Below are 18,145 nucleotides of genomic sequence, written 5' to 3'. Positions count from 1 at the left end.
TTGACCCCAGAGGAGTTGTCAGTCAAGGTGCTTAAGCCAAGGTCAGGTTATGTGAAAGGACTCGGCATAAGGCCTTGTTCTTTTATGAAGTCTACTAATGCACCTGATGAAAATAGTGACTATGTTCAATGCCTTGAGATGCAAATAGCACAGCAAAATGAACAAATTGCAAGGTTTTAAAAGTCAGAGAATAAACAAAGCAAGAAGATACAAAGTATCATAGAGTGTTTGAGGTAGAAAGGTATCACGGGAAATTTTGAGAGTGGGGAAAGTTCAGATTCTGATGGACAAGCTTCTTGGTTAGAATATTATGTGGGTGTTTGGGAAGTTGCTATTTTAGTATGCTATTTTAGTTTTTGGCTATTTTAGTAGGCTAAAATTTTTGTGTTTGAGAAGATGATTGGCTTTTTTTGTAATTGGACATGATGTTTGTGAGAAAAAAAGTGAAATGATTATGAGTTTGACGTAACATTTTGTCTTATTAGATATTTTAGTCTATTTTGTCTTTTTGTGAATTTTAGCCTAAAAGAAACTAAAATTTTTCTTCCCAAACACCCCCTAACAAATAATTTCATTACACATGTTCAGTATTTCGTCACTAAATTGAAATATTTATTGACAAAAAATTTCGTCATTGGAGGGTCTTTTTTTTTTTTCACATCTTTTCATGACAAATATTTTCGTCACTAAAATTCTATTACTATTTTTAATGACGAAATATTTCGTCAACCAAAACAAATAGAATAAAATTTTATTTAATTCTACTGATGAAATGAACAGTATAGGTGACAAAATAGTCAACATTTAGTGACGAAATGTTTCGTCACCAAATACCATTAATAGGCAACAAAATAAAATTTCGTCACCAAGTACTTTTAGCGACGACCAATAGACGACGAACGTGGTGACGAAATTATTTCGTTGCAAATCAATTTGGTGTCAAAAATTTTATTATTGGAGACGAAGTGATTTTATCATTAAAGAACCATTTTGTTGTAGTAAATTCATCTTACCTGGGATGAAGATGAACCACAACGTGCAAAGACGTTAAAGAGGAAATTTAATATTGATGAGGTTGGTGGTTTCACATATTTCTGTTTGAGTCTCCTTGTTGATCCTGAATTTATTTGGCATCTGCACTACACATGAGTGAATCAAAGTTCACATTTAATAATGACTTGGTAATTGTATGTAAATCTTATGAAAAAAAAGGTCAGACCTCGTACTCAAGATTCCCACTTACAACAGTGTCCGAGAGGCAGTAGGTTTTCCCACCATTCCGCTCCCTCCCCCTCTCTTCATGCTAATTCCTGTGACTCGAACCTGCACTATAATGCAGGGAGTAGATAGAACTTTCCAACCCTGGGTATCTGTGTAATTTTCTTCGAGTATAGTTACATCTAAAAAAAAAAAATTAAATAATGACTAATACGCCTCAAAACAGATAAATAGATACAAGACTTACACAATATAAATTCATAACTAATTCCACCTCTTCAAATGAACCATTTCTCATTTCATTTCATAAAAGTTACACACGCCATTTATTTCCAAAACCAAATCTGTTGTTTCAAAACAATCAACTACATCCACTCTTGGCCAAAACTTCATCTTTCCTTAAACCAATCCAATTCATAAACTACTACTACAATACAAAGTTAATCAAAAACCACTACTAAACCCACTTAAGTTTCATTTTAATAACTACACCACTATTCCAATTCTTTAAAAAATTACTCGGTTATTACACATCTTCACCCCTTTAGGAGCCCATACTGATAAATTAGGATTTTTCCCCACTTTCAACACTAGCATGCCTAATTACCTTTTAATTAACTAAAACACCCACGACTCATCCATATCATACACCCAAAATCCAAATCCCAAACCCTTATCATGCTTGTGTAAAATTTCTTAACAAACTTATTTTTAAATGCTATAAAAACCACCACATATATATCTATTAGGAGATATTGAAAAAAAAGTAAAGAAATCTCTTCCTCAAGCAAGAAGAGAAGATAACTTAAAATCACTGACGACAAAATGATGATCCGCTTAGATTAAATGGAAGCCCTCACCAAGATCTTTGTTTTACTCCAAAGCACTATGGTGGTGAGATCAATGGATTAGGGTGTATGGGAGGGTTTAAGCAAGAACTAGAAAGAGGGAGAAGAAATTAGGTTTAAAAATATTTTAGAGAGAGAGAGGAGATGAAAAAGTGACAAAAAACCCTTCTCCCCCATCTGATTTACGCGCAGACCGCTAGAGCAACCAAAACATCGCTTAAGCGTAAGACACGAATAAGTGAGACCATTCGAGCGACCAAAATATGGCTCGAGCGCACAACAACCCCCTCCCAGAAGTTTTGTAGACTATAAAAGACTGCTCAAGCACAAGTAATACCGCTCCAACAAACCTGAAAAAAACAAACCTGATTTCCTTTGAAAAGACGAACTACCAACCCGTTCACAACACCACCAACGACTCCAAACTCAACAACAACAAGACAAGAAAAAGTACGGACAACGATAAAGAGTATCGGATCGCAGATCCAAGAACACAAAAGAGGTAGGTCTAACCCAAGCCATTTTATTTTTTAAATTGAGTAAAAAAGTTTTTTTGACTGCTGAATTTTTTTTTTTTTTTTTTTTTTTTTTTTTGCAAAAGTGTAATTCTCTGTGACCAAGAAATCCTAGCATACTGTAACGTTGTGTTTTTGAAAAGTGAAAAGGTGTGTAAAATTAGGTGAAATGTAAGTATATTTTATTCACATTTCACCTGCCTTTTTACTTTTCCTTTTCAAATCACTTTCCAAATCTCCTAACCAAACACAGTGTAAAAGTTTTTCTACAAAATCAAATCAAAACTTGCCAAAACAATTTTTTTTTTTTTTTTTTTTTTAAAGTTTGGTCATTTTGTGGTGGTCAAATCCACACAACCAGAAATTATTTTATTTTTTAAAAATTTTGTATTGATTGTGTGTCTAACGAATGGTAAGAGATTTATTTAATAAATAAATGATCTTAAAAATAAATTAAAAATTAGTGAACAAATTATAAAATATATCATGAGACAAGCACATGAACACATGATATTAAGAAAAACAATGTGATATACATTTATTTTAATTTTAGGTTCTACAATTCCAAAGTTGAATTTGAACCACATATTATTGTTTTTCTTGGTTGGGGTCAAGGATTCTTTCTCCCAAAATCTTTTTGTGCCCCAATCTCAATTTATTATCATATAAGAAATTCGAGATACAAAAATCTTGATGCATAATCAAATGATTGTGAATAAATTAAGATAGAAGAATATTAGATTTTTGGGATAAAACATCCCCAACTATCAAGTAGTGGCACTAGAAGTAAAAGATCTTCTGTTTTCTTATAATAAAATATTCACAACTGTTAAGTCATGTGAAAATTTTAAAATATAATAATATCAAATCTTTTAAAATAGAAAAATAGAATGATTTAGAGACATAAAATATCATGCTAATAGACTAGCGTACAATCCCATCTTGCATTAAGCGTGCACTACATGCTCATTTTCCAAACATTAGCTCATTTACCAAACATAGTAGTTGTGGGTTCAAACCTAATCAAAGATGTTGGGTTATCCCACATCGACTCGGGAGGGACTCCTCGTCTACCTTATAAGCGTACTGGCCCCCTCCATCTGTCAACATGCATTTTCCCCTCTTCCAGGGGAAGGAACAAAACCGTGAGGGGGCAAGCCCTCAGCGGCCTAACCCCAAAGCAGACAATATGTTCACACACCGCGACGGACCAGGCACGTGCATTGGCGCTAGAAGGAGGGCGTCTGGCAAACTCTCCCGCTGTTCGCGGCCCAATCCGCTGGGGGGTTATATTGGGTCTATCCCACATCGACTCGGGAGGGACTCCTCGTCTACCTTATAAGCGTACTGGCCCCCTCCATCTGTCAACAGACTTTTTCCCCTCTTCCAGAGGGAGGAACAAAACCGTGAGGGAGCAAGCTCTCAGCGGCCCAACCCCAAAGCGAACAATATGTTGACACACCGTGAGGGACCAGGCACGTGCATCCTCTCCCTCGCGATCGATTTTGGCGGTCGGTCTGCCTGGGACTCTTTGAACTTACTGGCTTTGACAAGGATGGCCATATCCTCAGCCTCTTGCGCTTTCCTCCTCGCCTCTAGTTCAGCCCGTCCTAGATCTCCAACGCTCGACTGAGGGCCCAATCCCGCTGCAAACAAGGCTGAAGGTTGAATGAGTTCGTCCCACCTGACTCCCTCCTTCTCCCTCCATGCCTTCACCTTTTTTATCCTCTCCTCTGCTGCCACCCCCAGTTTTGGCTCCACAGATTTGGTGGGCACTCTCCACACCGTACGCACCCCAACCCCTCCATTCGCGGACACGTAAAACCACCGCGGCCTCCAACCCTTAATGGATGACGGCAGCCTCGTCACCAGACCCCTCCCTGCCGCCGCCTGCAACGTCACCCAAGTCTCTTGCTGTCCTGAGGCCTTGTAACACGCGAAAAATTCGTCCACCGTCATAGCCGCCCCTTCAGTCGCCTTCGGCCACGCGCTTGCACAGGCTAACACAATCTTCCACGCGTTGGGCATTAGTTGCCCCGGCGTTACCTCCAACCGGTTTAGGACATCAACCACCACTTGCGGAAGCGGCAGCCTCAGTCCTCCTTTCAATGTTTCCTCGTAGAGGGCAAACTCCCCCGGCCGGGCGTCGGATGGCCTCTCCGTTGACGACGACAACAGTAACTCTATTTTAGCGGGAATCTGGTATTTTTCGCGCATAACCTCCAAGTACGCCGCAATAACCATTGATTTGTCAGCCTTCGTATGCCAGTGATCTGGTTCCGCCTGGCTGGTTGGCTTCGGAGCGGTTATCATGGTGAAAGAATGGGATTGTACCACCGGCTCCCCTACCCTCTCCACTTGTCTCTCCGTCCGGTACTGCTCCGCCAGCTCCACTGCATCGTCATCCCCAAACGGATCAACCTTGGCGGTTCCAGCTTCTTCTTGAGCCATCTTTGTGGTGTGCCTACGAATAGCTTCGGAAGCGGGTGTAAGAAAATTCAAGAAATGTTGCAGAGGTGTATCGTCAGCAACAAAGGAGTTAACACTTGGAATGTTTTGATTTTTTGCAAAGAAGTAGGTAAATCGAATAATACCAAAAGCCCAAGGCTTGCCCATATTCCAAGGGTCACAATTACTTTTTTCCAGTTTGAAAACTTTTCAAAACATCCGCCAAAACTATCTTTTCAACACCCATCATGACCTATCGTTTCATTTTTGGCCCAACGCCTAATCTCCCTCCCCACGAGATGCTGCCACGTGTACGATCACGATTCACTACCACCTTACCTTGTCTTTTCCATTTCAAGTCATCACGTGACACGCCGCCTCTTGAGCCCCGCGCCCCCCACACCTCAACCTTTACAGTCGGTCCTCCTCATGGTCGGCCCTCCCACTCGGCCACCCTTTGCGGTCGGTCCTCCCCATGGTCGGCCCGTCCACTCGGCCACCCTTCGCGGTCAGTCCTCCTCATGGTCGGTCCTTCCACTCGGCCACCCTTTGCAATCAGTCCTCCTCATGGTCGGCCCTCCCACTCGGCCACCCTTCGCGGTTAGTCCTCCTCATGGTCGGTCCTTCCACTCCCCCTTCACGGTCGGTCCTCCTCATCTTCTCCATTAGTATTCCCTTCGTTGGGCTAAAGCTGCACTTGAGAATGGGGGACTACTAACATAGTTAGGCCCACAAAGGTCATAGCCCACTATGAACAACCCAAGCCCATCACTTAGAGCCCAACACATAACCCAACTGATGAGATCCTGAACAGTTAAAAGCCAACATGGCACGAAGAACCAATGATATTCAGACATGTGGCAGGTAAAGGACAAGCCACATCAGCAGATAAAGATCTGCATAGTTATTGCCACTGCACATCAACATTAATGCAGCCCATCACAGCATTTATTACGACAACACCTCTCTGTCGGAACAGCACCTCCTCACCCTGAATAAGGTAAGCTACAGCATAGACTTTCGGCCAAGGTGGCAGGTCGGAAGGGACAGCGAAATGATTACCAAAGGATATAAGCAGACGTTGAAGACAAGAAGAAGGTTACGCTTTCTATCTCCCATTCATATCTCTACATTCTACTCCTCTCTCTCTAACTTGCTCGTCGGAGGGTTTGCTGGGGGACTCCCCGTTCCCCATTGAACTCCTGTGCAGGTTCTCAGGTGGGTTTGGCCATTCAGATATCGGTTGGAGAAGCGTGGACCAGTCCGACCCATTCCCTCTAGAACCCGTTGTATCGTAACTGTATCATCAAAAGATATGGTCAAATGTGAAATGCTTTAGAGGTTCATATTTGTATCACTTACCACTTTTTTGCTAGTTTATCCGTTTATGCTGTTTAGCAATTCTCTTTCTCAATGCTCTTACGCTGTGTTTGGTTGGAGGATTTGAGGAGGGATTTGGAAAGGAAAATGAGAAAGGTGTGTGAAACTATGTGAAATGTAGGCATATTTTTTTCACATTTCACCTACCTTTTTCATTTCTCTTTTCAAATCTCTCCTCAAATCCCTTAACCAAACACAGTATTAAGTAGACTAGATATAAATTGTATTTGGATTTTTTTTAAAATAAAATTTAAATAAATAAAAATAGAGTGAAGCTTGAAATTTCAATCTTTAAACATAAAGTAGGAGTTGGTAAAAGGAGTTTGAACGAGTCGTTGGACTCAATAGAATAGGGGTTTTAACATGTCAATGCACAGTGTAATTAATGAACCTTTCAAATACAATGAATCTTCTCTATCTAAAAAATACAATAAAGCTTGTTTAGTAAATAGGTTTGAAGCCATCCTTGTTTTAGCAAGTAATTCAAAAACTTCAAAAAAGTTTAGCGTAAAAAGTGTTTGCCACGTGGCCTTATGATGGCATGCCAGGTGAGAACATAGCTTCTTTTAAAAAAAAAAAAAAAAAAAAATTCCATATGAGAGTTTTTATAGTCAATTTTTTTTATTTTTTAATAATCAATACATGACATATTATACTATATAGTAAGAATCTCGCAATATGATTATATAATTAAGAGTGATTTTTTTTTTTTTTTTTTTTTTTTTTTTTTTTTTTTTTGAATACAAAGAATCTCGTGACTTATGAATCATAGTTTAACTCAAAATTAAGCCACTAAATTGAATGATCTGTTTGGCAAGCTGATCATAAAGCAGTGATCATCAAAAATAATAATAATATAATGATAATAATAATAATGTTGTTGAAATGGTAATTTGGGAGAGTGGCTTTCAATTTGCATCATCATCTATGCTTTGAAATGTATATAATTGGCAAATTCAAGTCACATAAGTCACGCATCCAATTTTTATTTTTATTTTATTTTATATATATATATATATATATTTTAATGAGGGAACGAGAATAGTAGATTAGTTTTTTTAGTGAAACATTTAAATTTTATTTTGATTAGTAAGCTTTGTTAATATACATAATTTTCAATTAATTGAGTAGTCTCACATTCAAAAACCCTTAATTATGAGTAGAAACATTCAACATTCACTATAAAAAATTTAAAAAAAAAAAAAAATTCATGGTTGAGTGAGGATTAAAATGTTTCGTCTTTCCCATATTTCATATACTCAAAATAATCAATCAATTTCCCCCCTCCCCCCTCCCCTCCCCTCCCCTCCCCCAACACACACACACACACACACACTCTCTCTCTCTCTATATACTTTCTTTGAAATTTAGAGAAAATATAGTACGTCTCACAATGTTGACATAATTACACTAATTTCCTTTCTTGTAAGGTTAAAAAGACAAACTAATACAGATGGTATGATAATACAAAAATACACAAAATAAAATATATATTTTAATGTAAAATAGATGATAATATCATTTTTTTTTCATTTATAAAACTGATGAATTTATAATAAAAATGGGAGCCGAGCATTATATGAATCAAAACAATAAGGGAGTCCAGTGTCATTATGCCGAACTTAGGTGATTTATTTTACTTTTTTTAAATTTAAAGGAGGCTAGTGTAATTTACCATATATATAGTTCAAATCAAAAGTAAGGGTTTCTCCCTCTAAGAAACTTGTGCTCTCTCTCTCTCTCCTCTTAGGGGAAGAGTATGGTGCTTTTAACCGTTCTTTTCCCTCTGTTTCTTTTCCTACCATTTATCCTATTTTCTTTCTTATTCGTCACCATGCTAGTCACTACTGCTCTTCTCATCTTCATTATCGACTTACCATCGAGAAAACTTTCAGATGTTGACTCAAATCTGATTCTTGACCAAGATCCGACGCTACTAAACATGTTTTTATACGCTAAACGGCCACCTCAGATCCAAAATATTTTATTTCGTAATGTAAATCCTACCACAACTACTAGTTGCGATGATGAACAAATCGTGAAGGCGATTGGTAATGTTTACTTGGTAGTAATTGTTTTGATTTTTAATTTGTTTTATTTATTTTATGTTTTTGTTACAATAATGTGTCTATACATGTAAAGGTTTCTTCCTTGCATGGAGGTTTATTTTTCTCTCTATATGGAAACTCATATTCTTCTGCCTACATGGAGGTTCTTTTTATTCCTTTTAAAATTTATTTTATACTTCAATATACTTTAATTTACAAATTATTGTCAGATGTGTAAAATATTAAAAGTCTCATGTTTTTTCAGTAAAAAAACAAAAAACAAAAATCAATAATCAAAAATTCAAAGACAGGGTGTGTGTGGTGTATTATATGTGTGTGTAATTGAAGTGCACAGAGTGAGCAAGCAATACCCAACACAAGACGCCAGAGAAGTCCTGCTAGAAAGGTCTTCACTATCTAATCCACTCCACTCAATTATTTTTTTCTTGCTGCAAAGTACTTGTGATTGTATTCAGTTGGACGAAAAATTATCACATAGGTGCCTTGCATTCCTAGTTGTTTGGTTACTACGAAAGAGCTGGAAAGTGTGAGAAGTTCAAAAAAAGATTAAACAAAAACTTTTTGGGAAAATAATCAATAAATCTTATTTTACTATTATTCAGTCCTATTATATTTGAATATAGACAACTAAATCTTATTTGTCACAAAATGTTTTTACAAAATTCATTACTTCATAATGATGTATCTTATCTCAATTTTACTCTTCTTTTTTAATATGAACAATAAGTTATAAATAATTTCAAATTAATTAAAATTAAAAATTTTAATTAAATAAAATATTAATATTATATTAAAAAATATAAGTAACAATTGGATCGAAACGACTTAAGTATAAAATGTGTCATTTTTTTTTATTATTTTCAATTATAAATTTTATTTGGTATAAACAATTTAAAAATGTTCAATTGTATTAAACTTCTAAAGAGTTATGAAAAATAATACTATGACAAATTTATATATTTTTCAATGCATGAGATAATTGATGAATCTTATATGCATGTTTTTATTTATAAAAATTCATTTAATTCAACAATTAAAAATATAATTATTATAAAATTTTAAATAAATTAAAATTATTTATGAATTTTTTGGTTCATATTTTAATGAAAGATAAAATTAAAATAAAATATACTATTATGAATAATTGAACTTTTTTATAAGAATTTATAAAATAAAAAAAGAAAATATAACTTGTTTGTCAATATTGAATTTTGATATAATTCAATAGTAATTTTTGAAACGCAAATAAAACTTTTCGGTAATTTTTTTAATTGTGATTTATAATATTTTAATAAAATATCATAATATTTACAATTAAAAAATATAATTTTGCTTAGATTAAAAATACTTATGAAATTATTGTTCATATTAAATGAGGGATAAAATTGGAATAGCATACACCATTATGAAAGAATAAACTTATTGGAAATATTTTATAAAAAATAGGACTTAATTGTCCATATTGAAAATTGATAGAACTCAATAATAATCTTAAGAGTAAAATAAAACTTATTAGTTATTTTCTTACACTTGGGTGTAGTCAATACTGTACAAAAATTAAATTTCATTTACAATACATACCGGCATGGCAATTATAGCTTTCAATTTTTGAACCACCAAAAAATCACCTTATTTGGTTTTTAAGGGGTTGTTTGAGAACACATTAATAAGTGCACTTACTTGGAGAGCAAGGATCCTTTAGAGTTTTTTTTTTCTTAAAGTTTCCTAAAGTAGTGCATTGTGTGATTGAGATTTAATGACAAGTCACATCAATTTTTCAGCATTAAATCTCAACCACACAATACACCACTTTAAGAAACTTTAGGAAAAAAAACTCTAGAGGATCCTTGGTGTTACATTACATTTCTACTTTCTGAATATCTTTTTATAAAAAGTCAAAAAATACACTAAATAAACAAACCCCAAACAACCCCTCAACTCAAATATAATTTTTGAGATTTTTATTTTGTGTTTTTTTATTGAATTTTTTTCCCTTCATATGTTAGTTATTTTTTTTAATTTTTAAATGGATGTAATGTAGATACATCTAAAAAATAAAATATTTACGAATAAATCTAAAAAAAGTACATTAAAAACAAAACAAAAAAAAAACAAAACAAAACAAAACAAACAAACATACAGACACATTTTCTTAATTTTTTGTCTTTGGTGTACTTCCTTTAGATTTCTTCATAAATATTTTGCACAAATCTAAAATATATTTTTTTAAATGACTTAAACATATAAGAAAATAAACTTTACTTTCACATACTTTTCTTTTTTCTTTTTTTTTTTAACTCCGCTTTTTATTAGATTCACACTTTCCATCATTGTTTTTCTTAGATTTCACTTTCAATCATATTTTTCAATCTGGACAAACAAACATGCAGTTATAGGCAAGGACTAACACTACATACCCCATGGCCAAGAGTCCTAAAAAACAGAAGAAAAAAGGCTAATCACACAATCCACTCAAAACCCTAACTAGATTCTTGATTTCTTATTTAGGTACTTACTTTTTCTCCTTTTCAAACCATTTCAAAGCATGTGGTTTCAAGTAACAAACAAAACAGATCTAAATCTCTTTTATTTCCTCCCCACTTGCTAACTGACATAGCCAATGTTCATCACCCTCTCCCCCTTAACCTAATTTTCTCTCTCCAAAGTTAACGTTTCAAGTTTAAAAATATAAAAATAAATCACAAAAAATAAAAAAATAATAATAATAAATACATAAATAAATCACAGAATAAACATTACATCTGGCCTTGGCCTTTGCTTCTCTCACAGAAGTTGACATATCGAGAAAGTCTTAGGGGTATAGAAATAAATCGCATACAAGGGCCACCATTCCCTAGGTTTTTATTTCAATCTCCAAAGTTTACGTATCTAGAAAGTCTACAGATACACAATTAAATACAGAAAAGTCACATAATAGACAAAAGGGTTACTCTGTTCTTGGCTTTTCTTTCTCTCACCAAGGTTAACATATCAAAAAAGACTAGAGATACAAAAATAAATCACAGAAAAAATTAGATAATAGACATAAAGGTCACCCTTCCTATAGCCTTTCTTTCAATCTCCACTCTTTTTTTAGCCTTTCTTTCCATCTGCAAAGTTAATGTATCAAGAAAGTCTAGGAACACAAACAAACCGCAAAAAAGTTGCAAAATAGAGTTAAGGGTCACGCTTCTCTTGGCCTTTCTTTCTCTCACCAACGCTATTGTATCAAGAAAGTCCAAGGACCAAAAAAAAAAAAAAAAAACAGAGACCCTTGTGTCTATTATGTGGTTATTTATGTATTTGTAGCATGCACAGATTATCCAATATTGTTTTCGATAAATAAACACATTACCCAATATTACAAATAACAATCCTCCACAAGCTTTCTATGGTCACACAAATGTATATAACTACTGATGACTTTCAATAACTTTTTTTCTCATTTTCTTTGCCAAAAGTTTATGATGTTTAAACCAAATCTGCTTGTAAAAAACCTTGCTTGTATAGACAAGTCTATGTCCATATCTATATATATATATATAGATATAGCTTCACCTCTATCATTCTCATACCCCATCTTCATATTTCTTTGCATTATTATCAATTGATTGTTGACGCCCATAAGGAACCTTCAACTTCTTTCATTTATTATCACTTGTATGTTTCTCCAACTTCCTTCTCTAACTTTAGATTCACTCTTCTATATAAAGCACTCTCAATAGTCCCCCTTACTTCCCATCTTGTGACAATGGACTTGAACAAGTGTTTTCTTGTTGTTCTCTCTTTGGCTTTGGTTCTCAGACTTGGTGAGAGTTCTGATTTCCATGAAAAGGAATTGGAGACCGAAGAGCGTTTGTGGGATTTGGACGAGCGGTGGAGGAGCCATCACACAGTGTCTAGGAGCCTTGATGCGAAGCACAACCAGTTCAGTGTGTTCAAGTATAATGTTCACCATGTTCACAACGCCAACAAGAAGGATAAGCCTTACAAGTTGATGTTGAACAAGTTTGCAGACATGACAAACCACAAATTCAAGAGCACTTATGCCAGTTCGAATGTTAAGCACCACAGGATGCTTTGGGGGAGCCCTAAAGGGAACGGGAGTTTCATGTACGAGAAGGTAGATACGGTCCCCCCATCTATTGATTGGAGGAAGAAAGGTGCAATCACTCGTGTCAAGGACCAAGGACAATGTGGTAAGGCTAATTGTTCATTCCATAGCTGACCTTCTACCAAATCGTGAATCATTTTTCTAAAATAGTGAATCATTAGATTCAGTTCATTTAACATAACTATATATTACTATAACTAAATTGTATCTATGTATATACAATAACCTCACATAGATCAATATCATTAATTGAATTTGTTTTGGCAAAACGGCACCGTTTTATGCGTATGGCTTACAAATTTCAGTGAATCGTAGAAATTGTTTTGTATTTGTATTGTTTTGTTTGGGTATGGTATGGCTTATAAGCTGGCCAAATGATGAATCATAGTAAATAGCAATTGAATTGTACGATTCACTCAATTTAAGATTCAACATGATGAATCAAATCATTTTATTTGAAATTTGTATCGAATCATGAATTACAAGATTCTAACATCCATGGTTACAGGTAATTGTTGGGCATTTTCAACAGTAGTGAGGCATTGAAGGAATAAACCAAATCAAAACAAAGAAGTTAGTTTCTTTGTCCGAGCAGGAACTGGTTGATTGCAACAACAAAGAAAATGCAGGTTGTAATGGAGGCCTAATGGATTTAGCTTTCAAGTTCATCAAGCAAAAGAGAGGAATAACAACCAAGGAAAACTACCCTTACAACACTGCAGATGGAACTTATGGTTTTTCAAAGGTAAACTAAAAATCTGCTGTTTTTCTTTCTGATGTTATGCGGATAAGATTTGGATGGTTATGCAGGAAAACTAACCAGTAGTATCAATTGACAGACACGAGAACGTTCCCACTAATGATGAGGATGCGCTGATGAAAGCAGCTGCCAACCAACCTACATCTGTTGCCATAGACGCTGGGGGTTCTTATTTCCAGTTCTATTCAGTGGCAAGTAAATTTATGACTAACAAGTTGTAGGTGCAAATGCGATGAGTTTGCAATTTTACAGTTAAATTTTTAGATAGTTTGATGATAGAGAAAAATTGGTTAGCAGTTTCAGGTGGTTTGTTGAATGAAAAAAAATCATTCAACAATTATTAGATATGATAGTTGCTAGATAAAGACATATTGGGAAAAGGAAAAAACGTGACACCGGACACACTAACTCAAGTGTACGTTTTATATAATATAGAATAGATAATCTAACAATAAATGTCAGTGTTAGAAACAGTTCTTAGAAAATCAATGTTAAACTGAGAAAACAATAGAATATTTCCCAAATTTTGTTGAGTACTATATTTGGCAGGGGGTATTTACCAGAGGCTGTGGCACAGAGCTGGATCGTGGGGTGGCAATTGTGGGCTACAGAACAACCCTAGATGGAACCAAATACTGGATAGTGAAGAATTCATGGGGAACTGAATGGGTAGAGAAGGGCTACATTCGAATGCAGCAAGGCATCTCTGATAAAGGACTGTGGTATAGCAATGGAGGCTTCGTATCCAATCAAGTCCCCCTCAAACAACCCTAAAGGACCTCTACCCTCCCCCAAGGACGAGCTCTGAACCTCTAAATCACATTTAGCTTTACCTTTGATCTCTGTCTCAGCTAATAATCTTCTCTGTTAAAGTTTCATGTCTTCTTCTTCTTCTTCATTTTTATAGGGATTGAAACTGCAATAATCCTCACATAAACATATCAAATTTGTATCACAAAATTTGGTGCTAGTTACATGCTATGTCTTGTAAAGCTCTGTTTGGAGCTCAGGATGAAATAAATCCTCCTTAATATTTTCACTTGCAAGCAATTTAAGCAATTGAAAAGGGTTGACACAAACAAAAGAAAGAAAGACAGACAGAAATTTGCAGCAATAAGGTATGGCCAAGGAACGAGAACTTGACATTTATTTTTAAATTAAATTTTCACATAAATTATAGCTACTTTAAGGAATAAATCTAGTTGACATTTATATTTCAACTAAACTATCACAACCAAATATATATAGGTTGATGCTAGTTTGCAACAATTAGTGGTAGGAAAATGTCTCGTAACTCAAATTTTGTGGCTCAAAAGTGGCTCAAATGGCCAAAACGACGTCGTTTTGGCCATTTTTATGTTGTTCTGTACTCAAAACGACGTCGTTTTGGCCATTTGAGCCACTTTTGAGCCACAAAATTTGAGCTACGTAGCATTGTCGTTAATGGTATCACAAGTATATCAAGTTACTTTAAGAAAATGGGAAACCACCTGCTTTTGGAAGGAGCAAAGGAGAATCATTTCCAAGGTTTAAATTTAAAGACACATATAGTTAAAAGCAGAAATTATCAAATTTCTTGGAAGTTTTTTTCTCAAGCAAACACATATTAAGATTCACGGAATCTTGGAGGTGGCAACTCCTTAATTGTAGACATTTAACGTTACACATTAGGCCGAGACTCCGATGCTCTTATTTGTAAACTGAACAATTCATGTCACCATATAATTAGTAGACAAGACATGTAAAGATACGAAACAAGCTGATCAAATAAAATAAAAAAATGACATGAAACAAGAAATACAGAACTGATGTATGTCTTAAATGTCTTCAAGATCTAAGACTCGGAACAAAGTAAAACCATATTGCCAAATGATAAGCAGAATCAAGTTTCGAATGGATTTAATTACATACTTTGTCAACCATAGCATCAGATGGGGTTGTTGCAGCCCTTTGAAGCCGACTGTTTACAGCCTCGGCGTCCACCTTTTTCCAAATATTGCTGGTGGTACTCCTCTGCTCTGTAAAATGTCTTTGCTGGAAGAATTTCAGTCTCGATCTTGTTATCCTTAAACTCCTTCTGCTTTGCTTCCATTGATTCTCGTGCTAAATGAGCCTGCTCCTCGTTGTAATAGTATATCCCTGAAAGGTACTGTGTGCCAACATCACCGCCCTAGCACACGAAAATGTCATTGAATGATGAAACTTTGGTTTTGCATATGAAGAGCACTTAAGTAACATTAGCTTGTAAACTTAAATTCTCCATGCAATTTTAAATTATTAGAAATGTTAAAGGCTCAGGCACCAAGGTCTTCCAAAGCCTAGGGGCAAGAAAAAGTAAAATGTGAAATTCATATCTGTAAATCTTTTTTATTGGTATATGCATCAACTAACTCAAACAGCCAGTACAAATTTACAATAATAAAAAAAGCTAATTGTAACTAATACACATATATTGTAAAATTCAAAATACTTGGAACAAAGCACAAGAGATCTCAATTTCAAGTAAAAGGCTAAATATATGTTAGGAAGTTAAAGAAACCATTACTTGAGACATACCAAATTGAGATTTTCAAGTCTACTGGCTGATCGACAACAAACTTAGCTCAGTTATTGGAGTAATGGTGGCAATGGCTTAAAGATTAAGTCCAATGCCCAAATCACATTGGCTAAAGTTTTCGGTGCTAATTTGAGCAACTATGTAGCAAATGTAAATTCCCCAAACCAATTCTTTCTATGATAAAACACCAACAAATGCCTATGCTTTTAATCTAATTTCAACTGAAAACTGCCAGATGGATGAGGTGCTTTCTTCTCGGGTTCTTTCTTGGATGGGATGTCCGGTTTAGTTGTGTTTGTTTGGAAGGGTTAGGTCATGGGATTGGATTATATATCCCGCTCAATTCTAAATCCCATGCTTAAATACAAAAGTAAATCTCCAAATTGGTAGTTCCTCCAGACTTTAATATCCCGCTTATAGTGGGGACTATTCCTATGGGAGGGGTGGATACAAAATGGGGATTAAGGGGAAGTCCCAATTAAGTGGTTAAAAAGACTAAAACATCCTCAAAATATATAATGATTACATCCTATGAAGCATGGGTACTTCGAAAAACATGTCGTACCCGTACCGGGTACTTACCGGTGTACCGTACCTCATATGATACTTTTGCATACATACCGAGTACACGAAACACGTACCCAAGTTTTTTCTTCTTAATTTTTGGCGTACCCAGACATACCTAGTATATATCCAAACCGTACCATAACTCAGTTGAAACAATATTTTCCTTCTACTACATAGATAAAACTCATTTCACTAGACTTTTTCTCTATTTTTTATTTTATGCTTAGCATGATTTTAAAATTAAACTATGATTTGTAAGTTATTTAATATATTGACATTTAATTTTGATTTATACTTTTACTTTTGGCATTAAATGTTAATTATAGGTTGGACCTTGACAAATTAAACCATTTAATTAATTTTTATATTATTCTAAATTAAAAATAAATATTTTTTTACAAGCGTACCAAGCCGTACCCATACCCTATTTTTTTTAAATTTTACCGTATCGACGTACCTGTATCGTACCAGTACCAGTACTCGTACCAATACCCGTGCTTCATAGATTACATCATATGAATGAAGTCCATGTCTAGTGATTCCAAACAAACATAGAAATGATAGAATTCTACCAAACTCCACTTAATCCAACAAGGACATTCCAAAAGTCATATAGGATACATATTCTACGAAACTTCACTTAGTCCAAGGGCATTCTAAAAGTCAAATAGGATACATATCATAAAGAATTAAGAAACTCAATACTAAAATCTCATGTAATTTTAGTCTAACCAATCAAACATTTCTCAATTGGCTAGTTAACATTTTAGTTATAAAAAAAAATTAAAAAGCTACAACAAATTCAAATTATATAAAATAAGTATTTCTTTCCATTAATCCTACTTTTCGCATATTCTTTCATAAAAACCTAAAAATTCATTCCCAAATTTAATTTTTTTCTGTTCGTATTTTAACCCAAAAAAAACCACTAAAAAAACAACCTACCCCTGATTGCCAAAAACAAAAAACAAAAACAAAAAACAAAAACAAAAGTTCCGACAGTAATTACAACAAATGACTATGACCAGAAGAAATCAAGTACAAAACACAGATTAGTAACTCAAGCATTCGGAGTAAGTATATATATATATATATATATATAGAGAGAGAGAGAGAGAGAGAGAGAGAGAGAGAGAGATTGTTGATTTACCCGGCGACTGAGAGTGGTGGGGTCATGGCGGCCCCAGAAAACAGAGAGGACGTTGGTGTAAGGGCAAAGAGCGGGGTGGAAGAGGAGCCGAACCACCTCGGAGTGGTTGGTGACTCCGGTGCAGACGAGCTTGTAATTGGGATCGGGTACATGACCCTGAGAGTAGCCAACCTCCGAATTTAGGTTTTGTTTGAATGTGGCTAAAAAATGTCATTCATTCTAAAAACACACACAAAAAACATCTTAATTTATTTGACAAATTTATTTTTTTATAAAAAAAACCTCACAAAATCACATAATGAGACATGGGCAACGGGTGGGGGAGGGGTGTCCGCGGTGCGATTCGGGCGATTTGAGAGTAAAATTATAAATTAAATGACGGGTTGGTGAATTAGCGGATTGACAAATTGCGGTTTAGGCGGTTTTTGGCGGATTAAAGAATATTCTAATTAATTATCATACATTTGCATAATATAACACTAATTTGTATAATATTTTTCAGATATATAACACAAAGTA

General features: G+C 34.9%; 1 long non-coding RNA gene and 1 pseudogene across 2 annotated transcripts; one reads left to right on the top strand and one right to left on the bottom strand.

The window, feature by feature from the left end:
- Positions 1-12,175: 12,175 nt before the first annotated feature.
- On the top strand, positions 12,176-14,276 carry LOC114312194 (vignain-like; annotated as a pseudogene). The gene is made up of 4 exons (XR_014327590.1): positions 12,176-12,677; positions 13,101-13,337; positions 13,403-13,543; positions 13,902-14,276. The product of XR_014327590.1 is annotated as a vignain-like (transcript).
- An 824-nt stretch (positions 14,277-15,100) lies between these two features.
- LOC114312167 (uncharacterized) lies at positions 15,101-17,894 on the bottom strand. Its single transcript, XR_014327589.1, has 2 exons — positions 17,627-17,894; positions 15,101-15,522 (listed from the first exon to the last, which is right to left on the bottom strand). It is a non-coding gene; the product is annotated as an uncharacterized LOC114312167 (long non-coding RNA).
- Between the last annotated feature and the right edge of the window lie 251 nt (positions 17,895-18,145).

This window comes from Camellia sinensis, chromosome 4, assembly GCF_055761805.1.
Source record: "Camellia sinensis isolate YWXY chromosome 4, ASM5576180v1, whole genome shotgun sequence".
Taxonomy (NCBI): domain Eukaryota; kingdom Viridiplantae; phylum Streptophyta; class Magnoliopsida; order Ericales; family Theaceae; genus Camellia; species Camellia sinensis.
This window is presented reverse-complemented; position numbering and strand designations above follow the sequence as displayed.